Genomic DNA, 10549 nt, shown 5'->3' on the forward strand with positions numbered 1-10549 from the left:
AATCTTTAAATAAGGGGCATGGGGCTGGTTAGAAAATAATTATTTACTACATTATTACATTACATGGCCTTCTTGTCAGAGTTGCCGTTTCAGCTTCGGCTGGGGAGGGCGGGATATAAATAAAATTTTATTATTATTATTATTATTATTATTATTATTATTATTATTATTATTATTATGTTGGCCTTTCCCCCTGCTCATTCCTTTTCAAATTGAGTTTCGATTCCAGAACACTAATAATTTAAAGTGAATTAACATACATTAAATGAGTCTTTACCTTGGAGGCTGGTTGTGGGTGGGACTGATATCGGCAACCTTATTGTCAAGTCAGGATCCTAGAAATGGTTACTTGGAAGTTTCAGTGTTATAGTGAATAGGATACTATGCTCTTCGTGGTAGGAAGTTGTCTTGCCTTGGGCATTGTATTCTGAACATACCAAAGTGTCTGTCAATGTTTGCTTGATCAAATCCATTCCAGAAGAATATTTGCCCTTCAGAATTACTTTGATCATGTGTCTGGCAGGAGCAATTTAACAGCATCAGACGGACAGCATCTGATACTCTCTTTTTGTTTTCACTCTGGAATTTTAAAACATTTCTCTCTCCAGGAAGTGCTCTTATAATGGCTGACCTGTGCAACAAATAGCTTAAAAGGTCTCAAGGAGATCCTGCGCTGCTCATCCAGGAGGGTAGAGCAACTCCTGCGAGACCTGCATGAATCCCTGCAATTCCCTCCAAGTATATGCAGAGAAGAGCTGCCAGTAGTCCAGCAAGCAATTCAAAGCACGGTGTGGCAAAGGGCTGTGTTCTTACCCTAATTCCATTCTATGGGTTGCTCTCATATGCCTTCAGCTTGACTGAAGACTGGGTGAACATCCATTCAACGGTCTGTTCAACCTTGCATTCTCCACATCAAGAGAAAACTGCAGTGGTTCTTTATGATGATGCAGTCTTCATAGCGCACTGTGAGGAAGCTGAACAGAGATCCACCAACCATTTTGCCCAAGCCTGCAGGGAGTTTGACTTTACCACCCCCCTGACAAAGACCAATTTCCTGGGTCAGAACATCGCCAGCACTCCATGCATCAGCACTGGCGACCACATGCTTGAGATGGTAGACACTTTTGTATACCTGGGCTCCACAGTAACCAGCAACCTCTCATCGATGCTGAGCTGGACAAGCATATTGGTAAGACAGCTACAGCTATGGCTCCCCTCTCCAAGAGTACGGGAGAATGTAGTGCTAATGACCAATAGCAAGATGAAGGTCTACCAGGCTTGTGTGCTGAGCACGCTGCTTTATGGAAGTGAGTCACGGGCAGTGGCAGAGGAAGGGGGCGGTCTGCCCCAGTGCCAGCCTGGGGGGTGACATCGCTGTGGGCAGGCACCTCCCCCTTGGGACGCCTGGGCAGATGCCGCCCCATTGGGATGACGCTCGCACGGGCGGGCGCCTACCCAATTGGGATGATGGCTTGCACGGGTGGGTACCTCCCCCTTGGGACACTTGCTTGGGTGGGCACCTCCCCCTTGGGATGCTCAGGCGGGCGCCTTCCCCTTGGGACGCCCCTGCCATCCTGGGTACCGAATCCCCATCCTCCGCGACTGGTCATGGACAACTTACAGAAATGATGCCTCAATGCCTTCCACATGTGCTGCATCAGGAAGATTTTGGGCATCACATGGCAGAACAGAGTCTCAAACAAAGATGTGCTCTCCCAAGCCCACATTCCAAACAAATTCACAATGATGTCTCGGCAACCTTTGCAATGGCTTGGTCATGTCCACAGAATGGAAGATGGCAGGATCATCTATGGAGAGCTGTCTTCGGGCACCTGGCTTGTTGGCAGACCAACTCTGTATTACAAAGATGTCTGCAAACGTGCCGTGGAGCTTGGCTGCATTAACCGTGCCACGTGGAATCCCTTGCAGATGACCGCAGCACCTCGAGACAGGCAGGTTGTGTATCTGCAGCAGTGATCGGAGGAGGAATGACCCCTAGGAGCACAAAAAGAAGAAACGCACAGCACATCTGCATCAGCACAACTGGATGCCTTCATCTGCCCCAGCTGCAACAAAACATGTCGGTCTCTGCAGCCACAGCAGGTGCTGTAACTCTCCTATGCTTTGACTTCACCCCAAAGGTGCACGCTTCTATTGCCTCCTGAGAAAAGATGCCATCAACAAATAGCTTACACCTGGACTGTGAAGAAACGCTAATGTAAGCTTCGTGAAAATGCCCAATATGCCTCCCCTTAAAAACAGATTGCCTCGCACGCCGTATCTCTTGTAAGCAAATCCCTTTAATATACTTTTAAGTATAAATGGAAAGAAAAGCCTTTTTTTGTTTTTCTCAAAATAAACAAGGTGATAGAAAGATGTTGCTTTTGCATCCAGTGTGAAAGGATTGAAAAAATCTGGATGTTCAAGTCCTTACCTGGTTCAGAGAGAGTGTTCCATTACCTAACACATTCTTTCTATGCCCATCATAGTTCTAAAGCAGGCTTCCTCAACCTCAGCCCTCCAGATGCTTTGAGACTACAGTTCCCATCATCCCCGACCACTGCTCCTGCTAGCTAGGGATCATGGGGGTTGAAGACGCCTGTTCTAAAGAGTATGAAGCATTACACAACTGCATTGACTCTGACATGAATCAGTGAGCTTTGGAAGCACATCTTCATACTGCTAGAATGTATGTGTTAAGTGAGCCCTTCCAGTGAAGAGCAAAAGGAAGCAGACCACAGCACCTGTATTAGCTGACTTTTGAAACAGTGACCAGAAAATAGGAGCCAGCTCCTAGGGGCTGAAGTCCCTTCGGTCCCCCCAATAAAATATTTGAGGGGCTGCCCTCCCCCAGTTGATAGGCATTGCCATTCAGAAGGTGTGCATGCACTTCAACTTGTGATTATGTGGGGCAGGGGTTACTTCACCCCCCCCCCATATTTTATTCAAGTTGGACCCATATTTTATTCACCCCTGGACCAGAAACACTGTAAGTTGCAGGGAAATGGCCTACAGCTATACCCAATTAAGGCGGGGGAAGATGATGGCACATTAAAATCAAAATGCCCAGATGGCTTCAGTGGCTACGGATGCCAGCTGGTTTGCCAACTGATAGCCCTTCCAGAATGCAGAAGCAGCTAAGGTGCTGGTGGGTACCACAGGCTAGGCACATGTTGCACCACTTCTTAAGACCTGCACTGGTTGCCTGTGTTTGTATAAGCACAATTCCAGGTGCTTCAGGTATTTGGGGCCCCATACAACTTGGCCACTAAATACCTGGAGGATCCTCCTCCTTTATAGGCCTGCCCATGTGTTGAGATCTGCAGGGGAGGCCCTGCTGACAGTTGTGTCTCCCAGTGATGTTCACAGGTTGGTCGTGCATGAACAGGACCTTTTCTGTGGTGACCCCCAAAACAAATTGAGGTATATCTGGCCTTACTGTTGTAAACATTTCAGCATTAGTTCAAGATGTACCTTTTTGCACAGCTCCTTGAAGAGAGAAGATGAGATCAAAATACCCCTCCCATTGGACTGGCGTTACTATTTCTGCTCATTAATTTGGTTGAATTTATGGTCCCATCATGTCTACTTGTACTGAGTTGCATGTATCCCACCCTGGGACATGGTGAAGGGTTGGGCTATAAATGCATACGAACAGAATTAGCAAAATACTGGGAGTAGGAATAGATGGGGTGCATTTTCCTTCAGTCCTTCCTTCCCAGCAGAGAGAAATGTGTGGAGAACATAGAAGTAACAAAGGAAAACAAGAACAATAGCCAACAGTCATCCTACCTTGAAGGAGAAAGAGGCCAGCAGCAAGTGGATCTCAAGAAATAAAGGTTTTATTTATTTATTGAGGTTTATCCTCACACTACTGGATAGCAGGAGATGTGAGATTATCTGTCTATATTAGTGAATGCCCACTGAGAAGTAGCTTTACTGTCCACATATTAAGACTATCACCCTGGTCAGCACAACCATTCTTGGGGCAACACTTTTCAGTTGTGATGCTGGAGGAATTAAAAGGTAGAAAACGGCAGGTGGTGATGACAACTGCCATTAAAAGCAAAAGTTTATATAATTCTTACTTTCAGTGAAGATGTGAGTTAGTTCCCTGCTGCTGATTGTATAGCAGTGTGTGTCATGCACAAGGAGTTTCATTTATTCGCTCCATTCCCAGTTTCTTTTTTGTTAAACTGCTCAGGGCACCCGGCCATTTGCAGCAACAACTGTATTGTTAATGTTTTGTTAAAGTTCCCAGAAGCTTATAATTATGAACGCCAAGCAATTGCAATTACTGTTATAATCCAAGCTCTGCTCCAAGGCATGTGCTACAGCTAATAAAGAGGCAGAGTTCGCTCCAGCTTTTCTAATGAGCTTGCCAGTTTGCCATCACGCTGGACCCAAATAATTGAGCAGGGACCATCCCCGATTCAAGGCAGGAAAAGCAAGAGTGAGTTTTGGAGCAGATGTTCTAGTACAGTGGCAAGTAAAGCAAAATGGCTTAAGGAAACCTTCCATGTTATTAGAAGAATTTTTCAAACAAGACTAATAACTTCTCTACTTAGCAAGCTATCACGGTAGGATGCAGATTACCCGGTAAGTTATAATATAGGGCTTTGCAGCCTGAGGGATTCCAGGTTGAGACCAAGACAATGTTCCAGTCTGGTCTTACACATCTTTATTTAGAAGGAAGTCCCATTGAGTTCAGTGGGGCTTATTTCCAAGTAAGTGTACATAGGGCTTCAGCTTTAGTGACATGAACAGTATTTACTGAGAGATAGGACTGTTGACAACAATACCAGTGGAAAAGACATAAAATGGTGCATTTGTGAGCAGGGATTTAACCAGTCAAAAGCAAAGGAATGGAACAGCAAGAGGCAGCATTGCCCAAAATTACAAAAACAAATGACAGTATCAGTCAATAGGATAACATTAGGCTATGGTGACTGGCCTATTTTTGTCCCTTATTATGGACTTCATGTTAACTTTTGTGGATTTTTTCTCTTTCCTGAGAGTTAGGCAATGGACTGTTCCATCCCACTTGACTTTCTTTCCCAGCAGTATTATATGGTAGAGGCAGTGGAAGCAGCAGGAGGCTCAGGAAACTGAATGGAGAGGGCAGCACTTGGCCGCAGGGTGCTTATTTCCCTGAACCCTTGCTCCCACTGCCTTCTGCTGGGCAAGAAAGCAACCCATAGCCAGGTGCCTGAGATGGGAGCAGCCTGTCTCAGGGAACTGGATGAAGGGCATATTGTTCTCCAAGATTGTGGAATGGCCAGTCAGAGGCATGAGAATATCCACATTCTTTTTGTAATAGGCCACAGCCACTCAAAGTGCATCCATGGTGTCATGGACAGTAGTGGAAAACCTTTAAAAATAGCTGGAGGGGAAGGTCAGCTGTGTGACAAACAGGGCACTACCTATCAATTCAAAATAAACATTTGTTTGGGAATCAAGACAGTACTAAGGGCGCCAGGGAGATCACAAAAGTTCATAAAACTGAATGTTTGAGAACTATAATTTGAGATTAACAAAATTTATAAAAGGTTCTGCTATGGAATCTATAAAGTGAGTTTCCAGATTCTGTTAAAGAATAATCCAATGTTACTTATTCTACTCTCTTTTTTAAAATAAAATAAAATGATCCTCCATACTACTTATTCCTGACAAGTAGTCAATATAGTACATCCAGTGATATTACAGTGAGCTCCAAACTAGGAGCAGAACCAAGAACCAAGCGAAAAAGAAGTACGTCCAGATGGCTCAAAAAGGTGAGCTGTCACTACCGTTTGCTAAATAGGAAAGACTGCCAAATACTATGTAGAACTCACATATGCAGTAACTGGGATATAGTGAAAATATTCCTGAACTGCTTCATGGGAGTCCTACAAACTGGAACTTCTACATTATCAACAACTGGCAAAATGAGACAACCACAAACTTTAAAACCTTGCTTTAGTCATAGCACCATCTAGTGGAATACAAAGTTATCACTGGGAGTATCTCATAATATACTGTAATACTGTATAAAAAACAATTCTGCTCTTACAGAAATGAAATTACCATAGTAATAAATCTAAAACCAGTATGTAAATAAGTTACAGATAACATGAGTGATGCTCATGTTCTCCATGATTTAAATACTGGTTTTGAGTTAATTTTGTTTCTCAGATAGAGTTACAAGACAGCCTGACATGCATCTAAACAGTTTATGCCCAGGTAAATGGGTATAGGATGTATAGAATGTAACCTATGTCTCATTTAACTGTATAAATGACTCATTTGTCCCCTTGCTTTCCCTCTCTCTCCAAGTTTAACAACTGGAATATTTAACAAATTCAAAGTGTGAACCCCCTGTGCTGACTTAATAGGTAAAGGTACCCCTGACCCTTAGGTCCAGTCGCAGACGACTCTGGGGTTGCACGATCATCTCGCTCTATAGGCCAAGGGAGCCAGCGTTTGTCCACAGCCAGCTTCCAGGTGATGTGGCCAGCATGACTAAGCCGCTTCTGGTGAACCAGAGCAGCGCACGGAAACGCTGTTTACCTTCCCGCCAGAGTAGTACCTATTTGCAGTTTGACATGCTTTCAAACTGCTAGGTGGGCAGGAGCTGGGACCGAACAACGGGAGCTCACCCTGTCACGGGGATTTGAACCGCCAACCTTCTGATCGGCAAGCTCTAGGCTCTGTGGTTTAGACCACAGCACCACCCGCGTCCCTGACACTTCAAGTCAAAAATTGAAGTGTTGTAGTGCTGTAAGATGTGGCACTGAGTGAATATTTCCTTAGTTTAACTCAAACCCTATGTATATGTTTGTGCTAAACATGACTAAGAAAAAGTATTATCATTATAAACATCAACAGTGAAACACATTTTGGTTTTTCTAGGAGCAATAAAGAAAGATGCTTTATTTCCAGGGGGGAAACTGGTCAAAACATTATCTTCATAAATTAAAAACTCCTAACAGGGAAGAATTAACTTGAGACATGAATGCCTCTGTCCACGATGAAAGTAATAACTGAACCTGAAAATTAATTTCGCATCTGTCTAAAGAATTCAGTCACTTTACTCTATTACACAAAGTTCACCGTGTGTTATTCCAGGAATAGTGATACCAACATCTTTGTTATGTCTATCAACTTTGAGTAAGAATTCCACCCTGAAACACATTCAGGATATTACAATTGAAAGGGTATGCAAGATTCAGAATAGACAAGATGTGCCACTGTTATCATCTTTACAGTCCCCCAAACTACTTGCTTTTTGTTCTGGTGCACATGGTATGCCCTTTTGATTACATCAGTGGATTTCCTTTTGAGAATTCTTGCTCTAAAGACAACTGGGTATAGTTGCTGAAGGAAGTATATCTAACATTGGGGGCAGGACAGAAAGCACAGCCCTACTTCCCAATATTGCCGCAAATGTGAGTAATACATGTATAGGGCCTCAAGGTTGACAGCAGCATGTCCACAAAAAGATGATTTAGATCAGGTGTGGAGAACCTTTCGTCCTCCAGATGTTATTTATCTACAACTCGCATTACCCCTGGCCATTGGACATGCTTACTAGGGCTGAAGGGAGCTGTAGTTCAGCAACCTCTGGAGGGGCCAAAGGTTCTCTGTTCATGATTTAGATAAAACCCTTCCTTCTGGAGAAGAATCCTCATAGTATAAAGTAATGTCATCATTGCCTGTTGATAAAGGAACTGTTTCCAAAATCAGTTTGCAGCTGCCCTTTAATGAAGAATTATTTATTTTGTTACAATTCCCAGAGAGACAGCTGTGTTAGGCTGGCGCACCAAAACCAATAAAGAGTCTTGTGGCAGCACAAGGACTAACAAATTCATTATAGGATTAGCTTTCATGGACCAGAATCCACTTAAGCAGATACATGAAGTGCAAGAGTGGGGAATCTGCTGCTGATCTGCAATTCCCATCTTGCCCGATCACAGGGCATGTTGGTTGGGGCTGATGGGAGTTGCAGCCCACTGGTTCCCCACCCCTGCTGAAGTGCAATCCCCAATTGGCGTGGATGTGTACATACATTGGTGGGGGGTTGACAGGAGTTAGTCCAACAGAAATGCAAAAGGACAGTGATAATAACATAAAAACAAAATAAGTATTGTAACAATTAACAAGGCTGCATTGACAAAAGCATAAACGCCTCATCCTTGGTAGGTGCCACCAGACTCTGTTATTTTCATTATCGTCGAAATTAAACACTGTGGTGATGTATGACAGAAACAGGCTGAGAATCTTAACAAAATTAAGCAACAGTGCTGTGGATAACAACTCAATATAATGTACAAGAACAGATTTAGTTCCAAAGCAAGGCAACTGCTTTAACATAACATGAAGAAACACAACAGTGGCAGGTCTACAGGACACAACCTTTGCCTGCATACAATTTGTTACATTCGTATGTTACGAAGTAATATACAGTCAAGACATGTTTGCATTTCCATCACAGTACAATTTTGATTCTTCAAATGTCTTCACAAGTTACAATTCTCTCTAGACATCTTGGTTTAGAGATCCTTTTGCTTGCTCCTGTGGCCTTTACTTCTGGCATATACTATCACATTTTGCAAAGATCCAATTCTGTAGATAGTTGAGGCAAAGCCTCATCCTACTCGAAGCAAAACAAAATATAGACTAAGTGTGTAACTCAAGTGTATATATAAAAAATTCACAAAAATAGCAGTTCCTTGGTTTTGCAGGCATCTCCATTTTTCCCTGTTTCTGCTCACCTTTTATTCACAGATGTCCATGTCCACTTAAGTTCCTGCAGTGATGTGGCTACTGAACAGCACGAGCCATAAGAAACATTTGCCTCCATCTTCATTCCAGATGGAGCAGTTTTTCTAGCAACTTACCTCTAACTCTGTTGGATCAGTCAACAGTAACTATTTTGATGTACCAAAAGCACTGCAAGGCACTACTACACAAAGTCAAAGTTATGGTTCTATTGCAATATTTACACTGAGATTCATGTTGCAAAAATAGATAATAAAAATTCAGGTAGCCAAACATAAACCCATTTCTCCTTCTGTCTTGGATGATTCCATGACTGCCAAAGAATTATCTGGAAGAGTATTGGCCTCTGCTGCTAATTCCATTAGATTATTTGCACAATACGGTTTTTAAGTTTTTATTTAAAACCACATATGGAACTTCTTACTTCTGCACCTATATCTGACCTGCATAGATAAGCTCATCCTCAAGCTTAGACGAAACCCAAACAAACTGATGAATACGTTCTTTGGTCATAATACAGTTTACAACATTATCCTGACCTCCCTATACTAAATGATAGCTTGTGAATTCAATACAAAATAGTGAGGGGGGGGGGGAGAGAACATAACCGCCGCCACCCTAGGCAAATCATTTATCATCATTCTGACAAAAAAAAGCACAGAAAATTGTAATAGCAATTTCTATTAATTATGGAAACGGCAGCCACTTTACAATACTTAATTAGGAGTAACTAGATGTCACAAAATAAGTGGCTAGTTTTTCAAATTTCACAATCCTCTTTGTCAGACAGGTTGTTAAACAAAACAAGGTGTCATGGAGAGAAGAGATCTGTTGCTGGTAGAGGGCATGGTAGAAGCCCTATCACCAGTAAAGGACAAGCCCCTTGCAGATTGCTAAGGTTAGTTTATGCTAAGTACAGATGGTTCAGGTTGCACCAAAGAACACTGGGACAAAGAATCAATGGCCATCCCCCCTTTGAAAATACCTGAGTAGTGATTCAAAACCATATCAGAGACAGGTTCAAGTGCTGGCTTTGCAATTTCCAAAGTGAGCGTGGTCACTGATTCTTTGTTCAAATCATTTGCACATGGCATAAACAGACCTAATCATTTGGCAAACGTTTTCCTGAATCACTGTGCTAAGGCAATCACATATGGCACATGCAACTTCCACTGCGCTCTTACTAGCAACACCTTTTTCTCTTCTCTCCCTGTCCTCTTCCTTTTTGTGTGTGTGTTCCATATTCATCCCGATAAAGAGTTCTGTGAAACAAGAAGGTTAGTTCACTACTCTGCAGTCCTAATAACAGTATTATGATGCTGGGGTTGTCTGGATTTTCTCTCATGGTCCAGTAGGGTTGACTGTAATTATAATTAATTATGGATACTGAAGAGGTAATATGGAGTTTCCCTGTACTTGTCTTAAGCAAGTCTTTCCCACCAGATGTAATTCCATGTCCTTAAGGTAGTCAAAGTGGGAAAACATATATCAGAATTACAAATAGTAAGATGGGGGGGGGGGGGAGAGAGATATAAACTGGTACAAATGGCAACAGACAATGAATACTTCCTAAGTGCCACCACACTAGGGAATGATGGTTGGGAATCACAGCCAATTATTGCTCCAAATGACCTCTTCTAGACAATGGAACTAGTCTGCGGCAGAAACTCAGCCCTCAAAAGACTCACAACCCTCAAATAGCTTACTCTGGAATAGCGCATAGCATTCAATGACCAAGTGGAGTAAGCAATTTGTTGACTGCAAGAGAGAATCAATGCAAATGCAAATA

This window comes from Podarcis melisellensis (genome assembly GCF_964234715.1).
Source record: "Podarcis melisellensis genome assembly, chromosome: 2".
Lineage (NCBI taxonomy): Eukaryota > Metazoa > Chordata > Lepidosauria > Squamata > Lacertidae > Podarcis > Podarcis melisellensis.